This window comes from Excalfactoria chinensis, chromosome 4 (assembly GCF_039878825.1).
Source record: "Excalfactoria chinensis isolate bCotChi1 chromosome 4, bCotChi1.hap2, whole genome shotgun sequence".
Classification (NCBI taxonomy): domain Eukaryota; kingdom Metazoa; phylum Chordata; class Aves; order Galliformes; family Phasianidae; genus Excalfactoria; species Excalfactoria chinensis.
Window position 1 is genome coordinate 65986789 of NC_092828.1, and position 23664 is coordinate 66010452.

Genomic DNA, 23664 nt, shown 5'->3' on the forward strand with positions numbered 1-23664 from the left:
ACTTTTTTAATAGAATAATCTGGTTCCTCTGCTGCTTGAAATGCAAAATGGAAATAGTAAAAGGGATGCAAAGTAGTTAGAACCAATTATACAAGTATATGCGTTCAGATGCTTTCACATTCTTGTTCCCATCCATTTTAAATGCTTTTTATTTAGTTATTTATTTTTCTTATATTTTGCAGCTAGTTAAAGCACACAACCTAAGCAGAGCCTCAGTCTCTATTGTCACAGTTCCCAGTGCACTATTTCCAGGTGATATCTCACAAAACTCCACTTAATAAAAACAAATAGCTTATTAAATTTTGTTCATATTTAGATAGTATAAAGGTACATTGATTGACAAAGTATAACTGGCACAGATCAAACTTCATTTAGGAAATAATGGATTGAGAATTTTCCTTTCGAATTACTCACGTCTATGCATTTCAAGAAGTCTCCGCTGCTTTAAACAGTTAATAGAGACTCTATTGCTACTATTATCAGTGGCTCTGGATCTTTAAATACATAAAGATGAAATACAACATGATGTTTAGACTTCATATGTGTTATTTATTGCAATATTCTCTGGGGAGGACCTATAAAAGTAAATGCTGTGCTATACTTAATACTGATTATCAGATTATAGCTGGTTCATACACACTGTTCCCATATCAAATCTCATGGAGTTATAGGAGTTTTCTTTGTTTTTATTTTTTTCTTCTAATTCAAATAACTAAACTTCAAAATTAATCTGATTTCATTTAAACTTGTTGCACTATTTTGACCCCCATCATCTTGGTTCTACATGCTGCATTTGGATATTACTAGAAGAGTCTGTAACTTCAAAAGAAAAAATATATCAGCTTTAAAAGTAATTAGCATCAAGAAAAAAAAAATAAAAACTTCTAAAGTAGATATTTCATAAAACATTCACCTTCTGATATCTAATGTCTAATTCTTATTCAAGCCCTATCAACAATACCTATAATAAAACATAGAACTAGATCTCTTCACATTGAAAAACTAATTTATTTTTTTCTTTACTCAGCTACTGAAGATGACATTCAAATCTTTTATACTACGTACTATACTGTTGTTCAGTGGGAGTTTTATGTCCATCCATGTTACCTAGAATGTAATATAACCATGTTCTGAATGTCATAATAAATGAGGAATGTTACTGTGGTGCTACCTACTAAATGCTCAAGAGAAAGAAAGCACTTCGGTTGTTATCAGTTCACTCCTTGTTGTAGTTGTACAACATGAAAAAGTCCTGATATCCCTACCCAACACAGAGAATGCAGCACAGAGATCCCACTGTCAGAAGTGACAAGCCGTGCCAACCAAGGACAAAAGGTTCCTTAGTTACACCCACAGGGTGCACTGCTTGTATATGGCCCTGATCTAGCATAAATTTTCTTTTAGGACTCAGGACAGTATTTCATCTCAGCATCAAACTGAGTTTTCCTGTGCTGTCTGAAGGTACTTCGGGAATCTCTAGAATTCAGGTGCCTTGCACATAGATATTTCCAAAGGAAAGATTATGTGGCTGGAGACTAGGAAAAGAATGCTAAGATTATGGGTTGTATTTTCTCCCTTTCAGAATCTGCCTTTCTAATACTTTCCTATGTCAGTAGTGGTGGCTGTAAAAGACTGGCAATGTTGAAACCATTTAGGGCTTTCTTCCATCTTCATCAAGACTCCTATTCTTAACAGTTTTGCAATGATGTAATTACTTGGGTAGGGCGGCCAGTTGATTGCACTTATTAAGGAGTTATGGTGCTTTTCTTAATGATATATATATATATATAAAAAAATAAATGACAGATCAATGACGTGGACAATGGCATTTTGTTCTATGAATTCTAGCATTGTTGGTTTCAACAAACAATTCTATATTTGTAGGAGAATCACTCCTTCCTTTCAGAAGTTGTGAGAAGCATCATCACTTTATGACACAGTGCATGAATAAGCAGCAGCTTTTGCATTAACATATTAACTATTGTGACTCACTACTTCAAGGGACAACAGTATTTAAAGCTGGCAAGAAAACCTGTTATATTAAACTTCTATTCTTTCCTACCAGCAAATGAAGGAAAAGTGACAGTACTTGAAAACAGGACAAGTAAAATGTTCGGCTCAGATGACCTGTAATACTTCACAGTGAATTAGAATTTTGTTTTTAATCACATGCTCCCTTCACATACTTGCAGCATTTCCACATAGACATTGTCCTCAAACATAATAAGCTTGAAGACTTGGCTGGATCTCATGAACAGGAAAGCTCTTCAGATTCTATTACTGAGAACTCTTAAAGTTATTCTTGATGGAATGCTAGCCTTGATTTCAGTATGAATAAATAAGTATAAACTATTCCTATGCATAACTGTATTACAGCTTGTATTATTTCTTCTTTTCCACTTTTGCTGCTCTTTACAGCTTGATTAGTCTTCGAAATATTAGCTCATGCAATAAGATCAAGCTGTCACACTTCTTCCCCACTCATAATAGTTGCCTGGACAAGGTAACTTTTATTCCCTTGTGTAATGTTTGGAATGTTCTCTCTTCAAGATGTTCAGTAAAAACAACAAAAAGAGTATGAATATTTTGGAGTCTTGTCCAATCCACATATTCCTTCCAACAACTTCCTTGCAAGATTCTTTATTTGAATCCAAAGTTAGTTATCTCACTCAGATTTCTATTTTCTACTTTCTGCAAAAGAATCACCAGGAAACATTTAACTGCTAATTTGATGTAATAAGAGAAAGCTCGAGGTTATCTTGGCCTAGATGTTTGCCTATGCCTTAGAAATGCAGTCTACAGCATCAGCATCTGAGTCATTGTCAGTAATCGCTCATTTCATCAGCATAGGTCTGTTTTGTTACCTTATGTAATAATTTTTAACCTTGCTTATATCAAGGGCTTTTTTTGTTTCCTTCCAGGTGCTCCAGGATAGTGAGGACTGTCGTTCCCCCTTTTGTTCAGAGCTACAGACTGAAGTAATACCTTTTATCCCTTGAGCTAGTCCCTTCAATGTCCAAGCTGTGCCCTTTTCTGGATAGCCTAATTACCATACCCATATCTATGTGGCTTTTTAACATATTGTTTTGGTATTTTCCTTCTTAGGAAGTGGCAAATGAAAAGTAATATGCAAATAAAAGACTTCTTATTGCCTAAATGGAGATAAATATCTCCAATATTCATATAATCCATAACAAGAAAATGTCATGTTCTGACAAGTCCTAGCAATGAGATGAGCTGAGGCAATCTGTTTCTAAACTGTATTTAAGAACAGTATTAAAATAGGCTTTATTATTCCCCAGATTTCTCTTAGTATATAACACTCTAAGCAATCTAAATCACTCTGTGCAATATAACTGCCTAATTTACTGAATAGGGGGGCACTTATTTCCTTGTGTTGACTCATTTCCATTATCTTCATCTAAGGCTTCTGCATACCAAACAAAGTTTTGCTAACTTAAATGTAGGTAGAAGGGACCTTGTCCAGAGTCTCTCAATTTGTAACAATATTGCATAATGTAAATACAGAGTTGGAGAAGAAGCTGTATCCTCAGACATCCATCCAAACAGATTAATATGAGTGAGAATTTGAGAGCAGTCTGGAGAATTCTTAGTGTGATTATGCCAGTTTTGGGAAAAAATAAACTTTCAAAAATGGGCAATTGCCTTTCAGCTTGCAGGAAGAAGTAAATAGCTCCTCTCTATCATTAATTCCCCAACCACTCTTCTCCCCTTACATGACTACATATATGCCTTTATTTTTTCAAGGGAAAACACAAAAACTGAACTTAATTCAGAGTTTCCATTTCATTTCATTTATCTTTTACTGCTGCTCAATAGTTTGATCTGAGTTCTTGTTGCTCTGAGACAGCAGGAAAGCTTGATGGTTTGTATTCTTGCTCTACCTGAGGTTCCAGCTTACTGACACAAAGAACACTGCCATCAACCTGTACAAGCCTCGCTTTCATTGTCTTTCCTTCAAGAGACCTTTCCAACTCCTGTCTTCTATCACTGATAGCATCAGTCAAGTACCTCGTTGTCACAGATGGAAACAAATTATACTGCATTCCTAAGAGAGAAATTAGGATTCCTAGGAGAGAAGCTATTTACTAACACAATATAAGTATAACATAGAGATTTAATGGCAATTGAAGATTATGGATGGCTGGATGCCCTTGATTATTTACTGCTTAAAAAGTAAGGCAAACACACATAGGAGACCCTTCCATAGACTCATAATGTGAAAAGTAGAACCCCTTGCTTTCTGAACTGCTTGAACCACAAAAATAATGAGCTGAATATCCTTGTGGTCCCAAACTTCATCAAATGTTTACATCTAAGGGATAATACAGGCACCACCAATTTAAGATGTAATCTTAGCAAAGCTAACAAAGCATACAATCAAAAGTACAAATCTTAACAAGGCTAACAAAGCTTAAAACAGTCACTTTTTGAGAATCTGTAAGGCAAAGCATTTTAACATCAAGACATAAGGAATTTCTGTAGAGGTGTACTCACAGAAGGTGTCTCTGCTCAAGATAAGCTGTTACCACACTACTAGCTTCTATACTGGGAAACTCAAAGGGATTCACCTGCTGCTCCCTATTTATGGGATAAGGTGATTGACTCACAGTCATAGGTTGCTTTTTAGGCACATGCTCAATTGATTTTCACCTGTTGAACCAGCTGTCTGCTATCAGTTCTTTTAGACCCAAAGTTTGAGACAGATTTGAGGTTGTTAATCTGTCTTAGTGAGAATGTTATTGGTCCTGTTGCTCACTGTCTGCATGTGCAAGGCCTTCTCTGCAAGGTCTGGTCAAAGGAGACTGTTGACAGGAAAATAAGGTGGTAGAATGTAGTAGGGAGGACATACTGTCACAGCCTTCACTTTGCCTGCCTCAGTCTGAATTCCCTTCCTCAAATCAATCTAACAAATCAACCTAAACCATATCCATCTCCTTAAAGCTTTATAAGGGTCTTGTTGTCCAAAGGTTTAAAAAAACCTTTGAAGTCTGTAATCAAATACTATAAATCCAGTCTGCCCTATGCTTTGACTCAGTTAGGTGCATTCTTGCTATGACTCTCTGTGCTTCAGTAATCCATGAGTGGTTCCCAGTAATTTGGAGCTCCTGCTGTAGATGAGTGCATTGCTTTTTCTTGTAAATTTCTTTGTATTCTGAAAATACACTGTGGAGATTAACATTCAAATTAAACTTATATATAGAAATGATCATTTATGGGAATGTTTTTACTTCCATTGAGAGTGTTCACACTGAATGTAGGAATATTAGATGTGAATTTCTAGATTTAAAATGTACTAACTTCCAGGAAGTGCAGCAAAAATCAAACTGTGCGTAAATAATACTAATAAGCCAAGATGACAATTTCATTGTTGGATAGTAATAAAGTTGTAGGTAGGTATTGGGAATTCTGGATCTAGCATTTGCCCGTAAGAGTTTTTTTGTGTATTACCCTGAAAAACTGTTTAGACATTTGTACATACATTGAAACTTTTTTTGTAAGATGCTAGTGCAGCTGTAATCAGAGGAGTCACCTGAGCTGAAAACCCACCAGAAAATGAATGGAAGGAAGCACTATTAGGACCTGATCTCTTTCCTTGAGGTTATAGCAATAACATATTTAAAGTGCTTAACAAATCTAAGTTGTGACCCATGCTCTGGTAGTCGAGCATAGAGTGATGCAGAGAAAGTGATGGTAGGAGTTTTAATGTTTACTAAACTTTTGCTGCAGTTACAGGATACCAGTCTTCATTAGGCCTGTTGTCAAGCTCTGTTATAAAAGAAATAAATTTTGAGAGGCTGCTGAAGATCAAGAGACCATGAGGGACATTCTGCTTTTGCCATTACTCCCAATAAATAAATCTTCTTGCTTTATAGTTGATTTGGGAATTGTAAAATTTGAATATTTGGCTTCTGTACCTAGTCTCTATGGGCCCAAAGAAAATGGAAACTTTTTGTTTCTGTCCCAAATTCTCCCTGTCTCCCTCTTCTTTCCAAGCAGGCTTGGGTCCTTTTTTTTCTCTGTTCTGGTATTAAAAGGAACTCACCCTATTTTTCTTGAAGATGTCCAGGCTGTCAACAATGCTATTTTTCAAAGATGGGAATTTCTAAAGAGTACCCTCAACTGTAATACAAAGATACAAATAAATATTTCGTCAAAAATGAATTAAAAAGTACTTAACTAGCTTAAGCCTTGGCAAGCAGACAAAGTGCAGTTAACATTCTCTATTAAATTTCAAGCACTTGACATAATGTGGAGTTTGAGAACTACAGGATGGGCAAATGTTTTATTCAGAAACCAGTGAGAGCTTACTGCTGTGCCAAGTGACTGTCAGAAAATTGGCATGAGATGTCCTCTGTGTTCTATTCTGGGATATTAAAAACAATTGAAATACAAGAATATACTTTTATTTTAATTTTTTTAATACTGTTTCAACAAATACTGGAGAATCCTGAAAAAGTTTAGACCTAATATTTAAGCTATCTTTTCATGCTTTTCTAAGATCAACACTTTTAGTTTAGCATTACAATTTTAAGATTTTAAATTTACAATTCCAATTCACTTTTCAAAGTCTAGATCTCTTGCCATAATCAATAAAGCATGTAATGCAAATCTTTCATTTCCATATAATGATTCTAAACAGAAAAACTCAATGTTTATATTAATGTCTTCAGCCAATTCACTCCACATGTCTAATTTCTCCTTTTACATTCACTATTACTTGTCTCTCAGATCTGCTGCTTATTGCCTAACTTTCTACATTTTCTTATGGTTTGGGGACCATTAGATTGCTATCAGTGTGTAAACTGATAGAATTTGTCTGGGCCAAATTCAGCTAGTCTCTGAGTGAGCTGTGGAGGCCTTGTAAGGCTAATCTCTTGTCCTAGTGTATTTAGGCAAGACATAGGAGTAATTTAGATGATTTTGCGTCTGAAAACAGGAAACAATGTCAAATATCCAGTGTTGCTCATAATGCGATCGAGGGAAAATTGAACAGAGCTTGTTTATTCACCATCAGGGCAATGCAGGGGAGAATACTGATGAAAATTGGGAATTTCAAGGCTGGGCACCTGGGGTAAAAACCCAGGGGAAAAAGGTGAAATTTGTATTTTATAGCCAATGCAAAGTAAAAATCTACCCAATATTTCTACAAGCAGTTTGATTCATTGGACTTCTGCTTCTGGTTTCATGGAGTCTAGTGTCTATGGACACTACTTACAAATCTTCATTCTCCATCCCTACAGCTCCTGCAAGAAGCTAACTTAGGCATTTATTAGATACTGAAAGAGCACAGACTTGCTAAACTGATGAAGCTTTTCTATTGCTGCGCTTCATGTAAACCAATTTTTATGTAAACCTAACAACCTAACGAGTAGCATACAGTATTTGCTCATTTCAGTCTGTATGGACTCTTTGGCAGGTAGGCAGAGGAAAGTAAAGAAGGACAGGATTGAGATTTGAAAATCCTAGTTCTAGATATTCAGTATTTTGCCACTCTATAGATGTCCCAGGCATTCCTTTACCATGTAATATTTGTAACCTTTATTTTATAGCAGCTCTGTACAAATGAAAGCAGACGTAGTACAGGCAAATTAAAAATTCAGTAAGAGATACTGTGAATTGTCTGTGCATTGCCTTCTCTTCTGCAGTAGCATTTGCAATATAGCTTGCTATTTCTTATTTATTTATTTATTTAAGTTATAAAGAATAAGTTTACTATAAAAATTTGAAGTGTTTTGCAATTTGCCATTAGTCTTGATTGTACAAGTACTGTTTATATTTCTTGGTAGAACTGTGTTTCCTAAATTGAAACTCTTTCTCGTCATGGGAAAGCACACCAGTATAAGGGAAAAAATGGCAGCAATAGAGAAGGGGGAGAAAGAAAAAAACTCTGTTTTAAAAATTCTTATTTTTTACAAATTGATTTCTCTGTAGATTATCTCTGAGAGATGAAAGATTAATTTAAAGAATATGGAGAAGTTTAAATCAGAAATGAACATCCACTAATTCAAATCAATATTCTTCACGACTTAATTACAGTATCTGAAATTATATTCAGAACCTGACCTTCAGTCTGCTTATTCTCAGATTTGCATTACAAAAGTGAAATTCTACAACCTGCATTTAGAAAAGAACGTTTTTTTCTGACAATGTCTTCTCAATTTAAATGCTTGTATTCTGTGAAATAAGGATGCAGGAGATTCATACTTATTGATATGAGTTATATATTAGCTACATACTAAATTAATTTGCATGAATTTACAACAGGAGTGTAAAAGTTGCATTGCAACATATAAAGGCTGATATACATACATATGTATATATATATATATTTTAGTGTAACTTGGTTCCTCTTGAAAATCAGGGACATTATTTATTCAGATATTTGAAAATTCTGCCTTCTGCTAAACTTCCGCTGATGTGAAAACAGCATATTTTAAGAAAAGCACATGGCAACACGTTTTTCTGAGTTGAGGTAAAAGTCAGGTTGCCTGATACTCTTTTTTTTTTTTTTTTTTTCTCAAAAGCACTAAGACCCACCAGCATCCACTGAAATCCACCTGAAACAGACTCTGATGAACATAAGAATACATAAGTGAAATTCCACTTAAACATAGAAACTTTTGTTGTACTTTGAGCATGGCTAAACTCTGGAATGAGTTGACCAGAGAGACTGTGGAGTCTTCACCTTTGAGATACTCAAAATCTGACTGGACACAGGTCCAAGCAACTTGCTCTAGCTAACCTCATTGAAGTGGACAGTCTCTAGATGTCTCTTGCCACCTCAACCATTTTGTGATTCTATGATACTTGCAGTAAAAACATCATTAAAGGGGCTAGATGTAATCCTCTCTGACTACCCAAAGAAGCCTGGCATTCGAAGAGCTGCCCAAAAAGCTGTCTTGGCTAGTTCTAAGAGCGATGTTTTTAGCTACTTCAAGCTGGACCAGTTTATCCATATTTGAGCAAATAGGCAACTGGAAGCCTGTGGGCAACATTTCTGTGGAACAGTACTTCAGGAAGTGTTTGCTAACAGAAAGGTATCACTACTTGCTTTTTTTTAGGCCAATTTCAATCAGACTTACTACTTTAATAAATATAGAAACATGAACAGAAATAACTGCCGTAGTGACTAGATAATGATAATAAATGGACAGTTGAGTTTAGGAGTTCAATTTTAGCTGAATAAAACAGTACAACATAGATGCACAGGAAATAATTTTGACTAATTTATGTTGATAAGGGGACAGAAGTATTTGCAAGGAGTCATGAGATCACAGAGTTTAATCAGTTTATAATCACAGAGTATGTTGTCAATTAGAAATGTCAGCTGATAGGTTTTTAAGCACTTCTAATTTAAAAAGGGGTAAATTAAACGCAGCTGTTAACAAAGCAGCCAGGATCTTTGGAAGTTATTACTTTTTCCTGTATCTTAATGCTGCCATGAGATATTCAGAAGCTGTTTTGTCCTTTTTTATTGTAAACATGATCTTTGCAGTTCTATTGAGACAGGACCACAAGTAAAACCTTATGATACAGCTAGAAGTAAATAGTCACCATCTTGCTCCTACTGGTAGCACTGTTTCTGATATAAGCCAGCATGCCATTGGCCTTCTTGGCTACCTGAGCACACAGGGCAAATGGTTTTATAGGGTGAGTACTTAGTACTTTTTTTTGTATAAAACCATTATGCTGGCAAATATTAAATTAACATTAAGGTTGCAGAGGCCAGAATTCACACAGTAGGCAGTGTCAGCTTAAAAGAAGTTTAAATGCTGCACTTACAACCTTAAATTGCTATTTTGTGCATGCTGTATACTGTGCAGTGCCATGCTTTGTTGATTGCACATTGTCGTAATACTCTCTGAAGGGAGAACTGAAGATTATTCTGGTGTTCTTTATTACCATAATATTGGTGTGCTTCACATAAGAAAGCAGTTAATTCACCATGGCACCTTGTGCATGAGGACAAGGGCTATATTAATTCCATTACATAGATGCAGGCCCTAAGCCATAAATATGACACTTGTATGTGTACAGCAGAAGCTTCTTGAAGATTGTCTCATAGCCAGATTTAACTCTTGATCTTTCAACCTGCTGGTGAATCTTAGGCATTGACCAGTAGAGAGAATGTATACTTGGGTAATAAGTTTCAAATGCCTTTCATGCTTCAAAAGACAAATGTTCTACATTGGAAGTATTTGAAGACCAGAAGATAGAACTAGCAATAATACTTCACATCTGGTCTGTTTACTTAGGTTACTTTTCTTTCTCCCCACACATGATGTCATGTGACCTTATATAAGGATCCCAGTGTTGCTTGTTAACAATGGTAAAAGGGGTTTTTGCAGAGAGTACACAAGCAAAAAGTTAGTGCATGGAATTGGGTCACAGTGAGGCTTATGAACATAAATAAAAGTAATTCCTGAAATCAAATTTATTTCAATCCCTTTGAACCTTATAGCAGTACATAGTGTAACTTCTAAAATCATTACTGTTAGGTATTTTTGCTGAAATACTCAAGAAGCATGTGTCTAATACACAGAGCAAGCAAAGCTGAGTTCAAAACTGTCTTAGTTTTGAGAAGAAGATCAAGATCCAAAGAAGACCAAACTTTCAAGTATTTATACCTTGGAAGAAGTATTGTGTAATTATCACAGTAAATGACTGTGACAGAAATATCTTGTAAATCACTGAATATGTAGATAATTAATTTTTAATTCAAAGTCTTTTTTGAAGGATTTTGACAACAGTTGTCCAATGACTTCTGAAGTTATAACAGCAATTAAACTGCTTTACATAGCAGTAATTATACAAAAATAGCTGCTCTAAATAAACAGGATTACCACCTATCAAATTATATGTGGTACATTACCTTTTTATAATTATTTTAAGATAGCCACCTTTCTTTCCCTCTTTTATTGCTATTTTATTTTTGTTTGCTCACCTGTTAGACATTCCATATGTTCATAGCACCAAAGTAGGATAAGGAGAGCTGATGCACAAGATAGTGAGTGACAGTGCTAGGGGCCACTGTTCCATGACAAGGAGCTCTTCTATGTCAACTCGTATGTTCACATAGTGGTCTCTGATGGGCTGATGTCCATTTGGTGCCACCACAGGGAGTTCTCAGGCAGCCCTGTACCTGAATTTATACTTTGACACTGCAGGTGCTCAGATATGAAAGTATTCATGTTTATATGTGTCCTGTATATTAAGTATATATATAAATAACATAAATATGTGTAAATATATACTTTATTTAAATATAGATATCCTATTTATATGCTGCCATATAAATATAGATATAAATGCATGCTAAATACATTTAGCCATTAGGTATAGAGTGGATGACACATTCTTTAATAAGAGCTAATAACATAAATAATTAAAGTTTGAAAGTAAAAAGAAAGTAATGAACATGAAGTCAGTGACTAGTTTACAGCCCACAGATTTACCATGCCCAGAACAAAACCTGACACAACATGCTTATGGATCTTCCAGTGCAAAGGGGCCCTAAAACAGTGTGTGGGACACAGACAAACTGCGATGTGCCCAAGTGTCATGGAATCCTTCAAGGTTAAGGAGTGCCTGTTGCAAGCCCTGCACCATGCAAGAAAGTGACATGCTGTGAGAGGCTTCAAGAGACCCTTGTGCCTAAGGCTAGCCTAAAAGGATGGTGACATAGGAGAACAGAAGCAGGCACAAGCCTTTTTATAGTGCTGCAGAACACAAGAAATTGCCACTTTTTGCATTCAAAACAGTGGGATATTTTCTAATTAAAGTGGTTCAAAGTTAACACTTTTGCACTTAGCAAAACTAATATATTTCCAATAGTAGTGGATACTTTATTCATTTTGTCCATCTAAGACAATGAACACACTTATTTCAATAAAAACCTATTTAACCATCATTGAAACAATATAATAATTGGTAATATACTTAAATTCTGAGTTACGCAGTTTCCATTTCAACTGATAGCTTTACTCCACTACACTGACCTTGATTACAGCAGAATTCTTTACAAGGACACAATCGTACCTACAAATTAGGATATGCAAGAGTTTTCTGCTGGTGAATTCATCAGTGTGATTGGAGATGATAAATTCAAGTTGCTCACAAAATTTGGCTTTAAATCAGGTACATATGACTGTTTCACAAAAGCTGAAAACGATGACTGAAATTAGACCAGACATCATGCGGGGTAATGAATTTGGTTGAACAAACCAATCAAGCTTTTTGTTACTGCTCATGCACATCATTGTGTGCATAAAGGAAATGTGAATGTCTAATTTCAGCGAAGATATGATGTCTAGTCAGAAGATAAAATTCAAAGTAGTGCATAGTTCTGTGGAAATCCATTTTAAAGTGAGAACTTTTCTAATCCTAAAGCTTGTTGTGGTCTCATAGCAAACATGCGCTAATCAGTCTATGTATGTACAACACGGTATAGAAAGGCAGATGTTCCTTGTTTTGTTATTGCAATTTTTGCAGTTTTTATATACTAAATATTAACTGAACAAGAGAGAATGAAGGGAGATTGGCTTTATAACTTGTTAACTTAGTTATCAGGATATTCATGGATGAATATCATTCAAGTGCCTGCTAAAATTCAGATCACAGAATTTCTCAGGTTGGAAAAGACCTTAAAGATCATCACGTCCAGCCACAACCTAACTGTACTACCCTAATTCTAAAAACTCTCCACTAAATCATGTCCCTGAGCACCACATCCAAATGGTTTCTGAACACATCCAGGAAGGGTGACTCAACCACCTCCCTGGGGAGCATATTCCAGATGTATTTAAATACATTGGAACTTTTTCAGTAGAAGAGAGGGAACATAAACAAGCTTAAACATATCTGTTTTGGTTTCAGTTTTTCAGCTTCTCATGTTGTCCTGTCAGGGAGGGGGCTAAGGGTGTAATAAGGAGATGAGAGGGAATGGAACCAGGACAGCTAACATAAATTGTTCAGAAGATATTATATACCATATGACTTCATGTGAAAAAGAAAAAAACAACTATAAAACTGAGGGGAGTTAGCCAGAGTGGCAGCTGCTGCTCAGGAGCTCACTGGGCATTGTTTGAGAGGGGGAGGGGGGGATGAGCAACTGAATTGTGCATAATTCCTTTTGTAAATACATTCATATATATAGTTACTATTATTTCTGCCTTCTTTTTCTGTTTTACTAAATAGTTTTTATCTCAACATACAAGTTTTATTTATCTATCTATTTATTTATTTAATTATTTTCCCAACTCTCTTCCCATCCCATAGGGAGGGAGTGAAAGGCTGTGTATTTGTATGCATATGTAATATCAATTTTAATAAAAGTTATGCCTTTTTGTTTTTTTCTTCCCTCCCTTAACCCTCCCCCTCCCCCCATTAAATTCTTGAAACATTACTCACAGTTCTACTTTTAAGCAATGAAATAAAGTGAAGTCCAGAAGATGATTTGGATTTCTCTGGAAACACGGAGAACTGTAAGAAAAAGTCATAGAATGGTGCTGTTTCTATCCACCCAATCACACCCACCCACTATCAGAAGTGGTTCTCCCCACAATAGACCCATCAGCATAGTGTTTATGGCCAATGAGATTTTTTTTAAGAGTGCTAAATACACAGAGTACTGTATTGTGCTCTTTAATTAGGAATGTAATATACTCCCATATGGAGTGACTCATTTTTGCAGTCTTCTGTGGAAGACTGAATTTTCAACTTTCCCCAAAAGCCAAACACATGGCGGTATATTCGCTCAATTCATTTGTATTTTAGAAGCTAAACAGGGTTGTCTGAAGCTTTAGTTCTGAATGTAGGATGTCTTAATATAAGCTTTAGAAAACAAATACAAATCTATAATTTTCTTTCATAAGAGCTGGGTTTAAGTGTAAGAAGTAACAAAAATAGGTAACTGCACTCATTAGAGTCTTTGGTTCTGGATTTTACAAGGAATGAAGAGTGAGTGAATCTACTGCTTTATCCTTATTCATAAATTACCACTGAAATCCCCTATCTCTACACATAATGAAACACTGACTTGGCATGCAGTTTACCAGCACTTGACAAAAAGCAGAATCTATCAGAAAAATGCCTGGTTGATTTTGTGAAAAAGATAGATTTTAGTTACAAGAGGGAATCACTAGATCACTCTGGGGGAATAAGTAATGACTCTTTCTCAAAAGTTATCAATTTTTCTGATTGTTTTTAAGGGTTAGTATTAAATAATCCAGTGGCCTTGCTGCTCCTGGATGGCTGCGCAGAATAGAGCATATTTGGAATGAGGCTTGGCAGCCTAACCATCAACACATATTAGTATCTGATATACATTAGTAAGTACATATTTGCTCTATGTAAGATTGGCGACTGTTTTCTTTTAGAAGATTTGACATATATATCCTTTTTTCTTCTCATGAGCTCCATTTACTCAGCTTTAATAAACATTTCCTGAATTTGATCATTTTTCTGTTTTTGTTTTTCAGACCATGCAAATTACTGTTTCTTTATCTAGACTTCTTTTTTTCCAAAAATATTTTTATCTTCAATCTCATTAAAGTCAGTGCAAGTCTTTCTTTGGCTAATGTATAATTTCTTTAAAATACGAGTCATCTGTTATGTTAGTGGCACATAGAGGAAGGTGTATTTACGTTGCTTAACTTGAAGTGCTTCACTGAGGGACCCCAGCCTTCAGCTGTAACACTAATGCAAAAGAGAGGCCTCTTCACATACAGTCTGAGGGGGAGTTATGCTTTCCCCACTATCAGTTCTAATGCCTGGGAACAATTTCCTAGTTGCAACACTGCAGGCTGGATGAGTACAAAGATAGAAATAGAATACTACCCCTGATGACAGTGGGTAGCAGGTATCAGCAATGATCAATTCTCATACATCTACCATTTTCCTTGAATTAGCTCCAGATGAAAATCAAGTACAAAACAATGATCCTGTTGTTTGTGCTGTCTCACTTTTACTAGTTACTTCTTTACTAATCTTCCCACCTCCAAAACTAATAGCAGACTACATCTGCCTATTTTGTCATACAATCAGTAAGATTTTTGCAAGATTCTACTTTCTGATACACTCTGTTGACTCCTGCAATATTTTATTAGAAAACTTGAGTGGAACACTTTAAAAATCACGTATGTTTTGACACTCTTCACTTAGTGCAAATCCATAATTTGCCTGTACTTATGGAGAACAAAGATCAGGGGATGCATGTATAAATTACCCCGTATATCCTGGTATCATCTTATGGAACTAAGTTTTATTCTAACTAAAAACTTGGCTCGGAGATTATGAATATGCAAACATTTCTTTTTTATTTGGCTTCTTTGACTTCAGTAGGACTCTATCTTTTAGCATCAACTCTCTCATCATATTTTAATATTTTAACTATAAGAAGAACATGGCAGAAGAGAGGTGAAGGAAATAGCACAAGAGGATGTTAAACTTCTAATTGCACTGGCTTGCAATTTAGAAATCTAAATGTTCATGGGAGAGTTCACTGAAATGGAACTTCACTGGAATGAATTATAGAATAGATTGCCATTTTCAGTGCAGAAGATTTTGAGAATGACTCTAGCATAAGAAAGCTTTCAATTATGTCCAGGTGACAGTCAAAGTCAGTTGCTGATTTCTCAGATAGGGGTGAAGTATTATGTCAGAGGATGATAACATTCTTTCCAGTTTGTAAGTGAGCGATCACAGACATCACCTTGTATTCCCTTTTCAAGAGATAAACAATGTGAAAATGTTCATTGGAAGAGGTAAGAAGAGCAAGAGGTAAAAGGAGTGAAATTTAAATGTCAAATATTGTCTCATCCACAAGCCTGACACAGTCTAGAAACAAAAATTTTTCAGAACTATAAAGAACACATAGGTCAGCATTAAAAATATTAACCAGGTCTAGCTTAAGTCTTGTGTCAAAGAACTCTTCTAACTCTTCTGAAAATCTCTCAGACTGAAAGATGCAGTGCAGCGGTACAGAACATCACTGCAATGGCCCTGAAATGAAAGTCACTCCTTTAGAATAAGTCAGAAAGGGAGGTCTCATCATCACTGATGTCCTTTTGCTGACTATTTGCAGAGCATGGATTTAATACCTAAAGAAGTAGGGTTTGCTGTATTTCCAGGTCAGTTTATGTGATGAGAATAGTGCTTCTGTATTTGTGCATTTTTGCAGCATTTATGTTTTTTTTACTGCTATTTGCTTGAAGGATTTATTTTATGATCTTTTAAGATTACGAGATCTCCAAAACAGGATTTCAGGTCACAGAGTAAGAGCAGTGATAGCAGAATATATGTAATAAAAATGGGGCAATGATTGTTCAATTAACAGATCAATAAGTCGTCTCTCACATAAATGGTTGTCAAAGACAGATGCCCAAGGGTTGGCTAAACTGCATTTCAAAGGCTTCAATGTAAAAATCGATGTCAGAAATACACAGTGTTGAGCAGATAGAACAGCCTCTCAAATCTATAGTGTGACAATGACATGAGCCCAGAAATCATAAAAATGCATCTTGATCCTATCTGTAGGTCTTACGTGTTGCTGTGGGCCATTCCTGTTTATCCAGCCACGTGAACTGCAGACCTTGTGCTGAATAAACAGCAACAATCTGGATGAAGAAACAAAACGGTCTTTCAAATTTCTGTTTTTCTTTTATGCTGCCAACGCAGTGATTGCTGAAAAGGCAAAGGAAATTAGGTTGAGTGTTCAGTGAGGAGTGAGCAAGATCCGCAGTTGTGTCATTAAAATGCAAAGGATGTTGATGGGAGCCTAGCATGAATTCAGAAAGGAAGGAGAGGGCTGCAGAGCACCTTCTGTCACTGCAGTCTGTTTAAAAATGTGCTCATGAAAGGGGCATTTTGCTTCTGTTAACACTACAATGAAGAGATCATGGATGATTATTTTTTGCATTACAGGCACACCATGAAAGCTTTCCCTCTGCATTATATTGTTAGGTGAATGTATCTATTGCAGTCATCTTTCCAAATTTATATAGCTGACTGAAAATACCTTCTCCCTCTATTCCCATAATTCTGAGGGTAGGAAAGCTTATTTTAATTACATTGATGTTTATATATTTCTGCACTTTTATTACTTTGGGATCATATTTTACAGACTATGAGTTACTCTAAAAGTTTGGAAATGTTTATACAGTTACAAGCAAACATTAGATTAAAAGCTACGCATATGTATATGATTTCTCAGAACTTCTATATATAGCAAAAGTAGTCTCCAGCATCTACCTTTTAACTCCAGAACAATGGCATTGTGTGGGCATCCTTCTGATGATGGCTTCTACTTGTACGGCTTTTTTTTTCCTGCATTTCAACAAAAGGTTTGAAAGGATTAGCAAATACCCGCATTTGAAGATTATTTTTGTCAGATTATTCTTTAAGATCACACTTACTAAGGACAGTGGCCATTCTGTCTTCAAGACCACAATGAGATGATCAGATCTGTGCAATTTCTGTCCAAATGCTAAAATCAAGGCAAAGAAATATGGAAGAATAGAAGCCATCCAAGTCCATTCTGTCTAGGTTCATCTTGACTTTCTGCTCTGGTTTTGAAGTGTTCCAAAATCATCCAGGACACTTTTGGTTTCCTCATGTGAACAATCAGCTTGCGTGGGATTTATAAATACATGAACTGAGACCTAAAAGTCTGAGAGATGAAGCAGATAGGAAAAATGGTATTACAGAAAATCAAACAAAGATTATATTAAAGGTTTTCTTTGATAAATAACTAAACAAATTTTCAATAAGAAAATAATACTTATCTGTAATCAAGACTATGAATAACAGGTATTAGGTAATTTCACATTGTGATTATCATTGTCTTAGACATGAACTATTTAATAAGATTACAGCATTTATACTTTGCAATTAGAGGAGAAAAATCCAAGTTCACACTTTCAGCAGTGTCCTTTTATGTAGAACAACATGAATTTCTTTTTAACCTTCAGAAAAGGAGGGGAAAGTGTCTGTGTAACAGATTTAAGAAACAGAACTTCAGAGAATACTAAGACCCTTAGTATACTTAGTACTGCTATATGCAGTAGTCTCTCATTACTGCTACACTGTAATTAGAAAAAAAAAAAAAAGAGAGAGAGAAAAACACAGAAAACAAAATGTCAAAAAGGGACTGGACTTATACCACTAATGATGCAAAAGATGTTAGTTGATCATGATGGTAAGATGAAGTGGTTTGGTTAAAAATAGTAGCCCAACACATTGATAAAGATGGTTTTACTGAACTGAAAATTTTACTCTTACCTGTCAAAAATGCATATCTCCTTTGCAGTAGCTGGCATGCCAAATGGCTCTACGTATAATTACTTCCAGGATTCTTCACTGAAACAGTAGATTCATGACATGAATCTAGTGGAAGTCTCTTACAGATTGTCAGTTCCTGTTTCTATGGGTACACAGCAAAAATTTCAACTTTTAAGAACTCTACACTCATCTCAAAAGTCTCATCAAAGCTTAGGATGTGAACTTAAGATTTCATTTATTGAGAACCTATTTTGCAGCTTCTGAACTATATTTAATTAGGCTATGTCAAACATTATTTTCCAATAACTTTAAGAGTTATGATAATTAAAAAAACAAAACAAAACAAACCAGAATTTAAAGAAAATTTACTATTAAAACAAACCATGTCTATAGATACATTTTCTTAAATGCACAAAATAACTTGCACTATAATGTACTAGTTTTCTTGTGATGTCATTTATACATAAGGAAAATGGCTATACATAAGGATTTTGGCTAGTAAAATGCTAAGCATGAAGAACCAAGAGAAATCCTATTAGAAACAATGTATCCATGGAAAGTTTATTCCTTTATCTTTCTGGCATATGCTGCTATAGAACCACAGATGGAATAGGAAACAAAGTAGACAGTGTGGAAAAAACTTAAAGACATGAAGAAACTTAACCTGATCTCATACTCCCAAATCTTCCTGATGGGGAACAGTATCTTTCGGGAAAGACACCTAGGAATAAGTTCTTGTAAAATTCTAGTGTTTGTAATTATCCATAGTTTCTAATAACAGACTTACTACATGCAATTGGTTGTAAAGGGATTTGAGAATATAGTTGAACTTGTACTTGAATTTGCTTAAAATAGAAACTTCAAATTAAGCAGAACCAATGTAACAAACTCCGAGTCCAGAGGAAAGACGATGCCTTGCAAGTTTTTTGTTGTTGTTTGTTGATTTTGTTGCTTCTTTTTTTCCAGTTTATAAATTATAAGAATGTCCTCAGTACATTGCTCAGAAGCTTTGAGAGTAGTCAGCTTCTGACCTAAACAACAAAGATATGCATAATTTATATGCTTTGCTAATGATCATGTTCTCACAATGGTAATAGCTCACTATAACTCATAGAACATCAGTATAAGTTTCCCATCAGGATTTTTTCTTCTAAGATTAATTTGACAATTTAGAATATTTGTTGAATCACATAGATTTCCTTACAATGTCTTCTAAGTCACTAATGATAACATGTTTTTCACAGAACTTCTTTCTCACTTAAATAAGACTTTTGACATATTTCTGAAAACTTTAAATAGTCAGCAAAGCAAATTTTTGCACCCTAATTTAAATTGAATTGTACAAAAACCAGAAATTGTCTAAAGGGTACAAAAAGTGGTATCCCAGATTTCAAGCTTCTGAACGGGATGCTCTAGCTTACTGCAGTTTTGTCCCAGCTGCTTTGAAAACAGGGCAGCCAAATATAAGAGAGCTGACTACCCCACACCTCCAACACAAAGCTTTCTGTTTTTCTGCAGTTCTGTGAAGCTCCAGACCCAGTCAACAAGATTCTTCAGGCACAGCACAAGGAATAGGTTTCTGTGGCTTACAAACAATTATTTTACAGTGTTGGGACATCACACAGACTATTAACTAAGTAAACTTCAAATAAGGTTCCATTGCAGTTTTCAACACTGATTTATTTCTATTACACCTTATCAGTTTCAGCATTATCCCCAAAAGTCTGGAATATGACTAATTGACTTCATTAAATCTAAAACATTCTTGCTGATGCTGTCTGGCCTTTTGGTATACCCTACTAGATGCACAGGGAGAACAGTTTTCAGCAAGACACTATCATCATAGCATCATGGCATTACTCACCTTTTCCTCCTGGTTTGTGCTAAGGAATATTTGTATTTCTTCTACAATTGATGAGAAAAAAAACCACAAAAACAAACCCAGTGGAGGAAGAAAAAGATGCTTTAAATGGTCAACAGGCAAGCTAGTATTTGATTGATGGCAAATTGTCATCACTGGTAGGTAAAAGTCAACAATAAAATTGGGAAAATGTTTTCAATGACAATTTTTCCCCCTAACCTTGCACTACTAAAATAAGTGATTTGAAAATTAAAAAAATACAGATGATCTTTAAGTTAGTGTTTTAAAAAACCTGTACTACTTTCTGTCCTGAAGGCAAAAAAAAAAACCCTTGAAGTAGACCTATCTAGAAGGCTGAGCTTGTTTGATACCCCATTTAAACAGAAGAAATGGAAATGCAGCCAAATTTTCAAACCTGTTTATAGCCCATAAGACAATTTCAAATAACTAGGCAACAAGATTCGTCAGTTTAACCTTATGTTTTCTAGGAGTGCATTATTTTTGAAATCCTATTATAGAGAAAATATAAAATCTACATGTATTTCTTTCCCTCTCAGTTTGATGTATCAAACATACAAAGTCACAAGGCAAGGAAATTCTGCATATATTTAATGTCAACTATAAGGCTAAGCTCTTAATTGGATCAGTGCTGCTATACATAATTTTCTTCTTACAGTTGGCCTTAGTGACCCAGCATGAGCTCTAGGAATCAAGCTGACTTCTTTCTGTCTTGTTCATCCTCATCATTACTAGAAGCCAAATTAGAGCACCACTGACAGCTGTGCAACAAACTTTGTTATCTACTCATGCCCTGTCAGCCAATGTAAGTAGTTCGGTGCAGAAAAAAAACTCTTGAAGATGCACATAAGGAATAAAATCTAGTTCAGTTCAGTCTAGCTGTGATGCTGTTGCAGGGCAAATGGGAACAAAAAGCATCAAACAGCTATTTTTATTTCCAGACTCAGCATATTCAGAATATGCATAGAAACAGGTTGTTGTTTTTTTTAGGTGGTTTTTTTTTGGTTTTTTTTTTTTTTTTCAGATCCAGTTTTTACCACATCATCTATTCAGAATAGGATGTTTCTTTTACATTTCCTCTGAGATAGCTTTGAGAAATTTCTGCCCTTTCTTCTTGCAATCAGAGTTACTGCCAAACATGTCCAAGTTGCTGCATTATCACATGGAGACATTTCAGAGCTGTCAGCCCTAGATTCTGTCTTCAGCTACATGGCCCATCCAATCTCCCTGGCTGTCAGTCAGGTTGGGAAGAAACCAACCCTACTGGGTTGAAGACTGGGAAGATAAGCATTACAGTGACTACAAGGCCAGTGCACAATTCTCACAGATGTCAGTCAAGCAGGGCATTCTGAGCTTCTTCGTATGAGGTGGTGGAGGAGGTATCTGAAAGTCATGGGAGTGTTTGGGAACAGTAAGGGCAAGCTTCTGCCTCAGGGGTAGGGTGCAGTGGGGACTCCCCATAGTAGCAGCCAAGGGCATGAGGCATGGTAGTGGTGAAGAGGCAGGTCTGAGGTCAATCTGCTGCTCAGGATCAGGGCAGTAAGAGAAACTAGGGTCAGACACAGCCTGCTCATCAACAGACAGGTTCACGGGGATAAAGAGCAAACTAGGACACAAGCTGACAAAGCTGGAAACCAGCATCCTATGTTGTCCCTAGGGATAACTATATTCAATGAACTCTAGACATACAAAAACAGGTATCATTTAAGTTGCTGAAATGAATCCCGAAGAAAAGATGTTAGCGAGCACATTGTAGCCAGTTTACAGTACCAGTGTGGAACAATTTGCATACTCACTGAAAATTATAATTGTTTTATTTATGTATCTGCCTCCCTGTATGCTTCAGCTACCTAAAATACCTCTTAACAACAACTACGTGATACAGACTTATTTTTCATAGATTATGTCTGCTAAATAAACATTTTTAAAAACTCAATAGCAATAACAAAGCAGTTTCATACATTCATCTGATGCCAAGATTATAAGGAATGCAATAATAGTAATAAATTCTAAAAACATTTCAAAAATGCAGATGTTATAAAACAGATGCAGACTTGCATCCAGCTAAACATTTATATGTAATCAAATATCCTTATTCTGCAATTCTTTTCTATTTGTTTACTTCAGAAGTACTATTCACATCCATACACCCAATGAACATTTGTGTACCTGAATGCATCTCAAAGAGGATGGAATCCTTCACTGTTTCATCTCTGTGTGCTTTGTGTGCTTTGTCCGTCTTTACTCTCAGCAGATGTAAGTCAAGTTTTGGTAGACTAAAATGGTAAAAAAAAAAAAAAAAAGGAAAAAAGCCACATGGATTATTATACTCTAAAAGGAATATAAGGCCTACACTATTTCCAAATTTTGTTTATATGATTTATATATCTTTAGCTTTCTGATTTATGGAAATAACCTTCAACAGGTCTCAAGTTTTATTTTCTTTTTGTTTTCCTATGGCTTTACAGAACTTGCAATTAATTCTTATGTGTTTGTGTTTTTTTTTCTCGCCATGAGTTAACATGTAGCCAAATAGGTATGATGGTGCTGAATATTTTTTTGCTCTGAGTTCTTTTATTTATTTATTTTAAAATCAGGACTCCTGTTAAGAAGATTGACCCACATTTTGAAACCATCTATTTCTAATGCACCAGGCGCAGACAAACCTTTTTCACACGTACTTCTCTACCTTTGAGGAAGAAGGGTGAACGAAGAACTTGCTGCACCACAACAAGGAGCTGAGGCAGTCAGTGTGAACTGTATTTGATAGAATGGAATCAGCCCTTCAGCATTTTCTGCAGTCTCTGCAATGTTCTTATTTAGCTTTCTCTACATGCAAAGAGACGAAAGTAGTTTTGCTTCTGGAATTGTTTAGGAAAAATAAAAGCAGTTGTGTCAAAGACCGTCTATGATAAGAAATGATGTATTTTTCATATTTAAAAGCTGAAAATGGAAGGATTCTGTGAAGAGAGTTTAAAAGCACTAATTTAGCCTTGGAAACACTAATATGAATGACTAATACTTTGACAAAATTGAAGTTTTACATTCTTTAGAGAGTTGATATATATTCAGCTGTCAACATGATAGACTGTCACAGACTGTTTTTCACAGGTGACAGAAATAAATCTTTCAGCTGTGGTCTAGACCCAGTACATTCTACAGGACTCTGTACATTAGTAAATTGAATAGAGGATGGAAGAAGAAGTGGGTGGGAGATAGGATGAAGGACATATGACAGTCACTTTTGGTGCATGTTTTCCCTGTCCTACATTAATAACTTCAGAAAAAAATACGTTGTTCCCTACTACACTAGCAGGCCACTTTTTGCAGATCCATGTTTCAGTACATCTGCCCTGGATCATCAATCTTATGCTGAAAAAGTAGGAGAGACAAAATAAATTAGAGCACAAAGCTATCTTATCCCAGTACCTGATTATTTGGTGTTATTCTTAAAGCTGTGGTGCATCTTCCCAAGGGAGTTT

The 23664-nt window shown here is 35.5% G+C and overlaps 1 long non-coding RNA gene across 1 annotated transcript in view; it reads right to left on the reverse strand.

Moving 5' to 3' along the window:
* The window catches only part of LOC140252006 (uncharacterized), a 47734-nt gene extending 25326 nt beyond the window's left edge, over positions 1–22408 (reverse strand). Inside the window, exons 1-6 of the long non-coding RNA XR_011903512.1 lie at positions 22352–22408; positions 18304–18445; positions 17439–17692; positions 17275–17349; positions 16568–16707; positions 13435–13506 (exon numbers count right to left, since the gene is read on the reverse strand). This is a non-coding gene — a long non-coding RNA (uncharacterized lncRNA). The remainder of the gene's footprint in view (positions 1–13434; positions 13507–16567; positions 16708–17274; positions 17350–17438; positions 17693–18303; positions 18446–22351) is intronic.
* Between the last annotated feature and the right edge of the window lie 1256 nt (positions 22409–23664).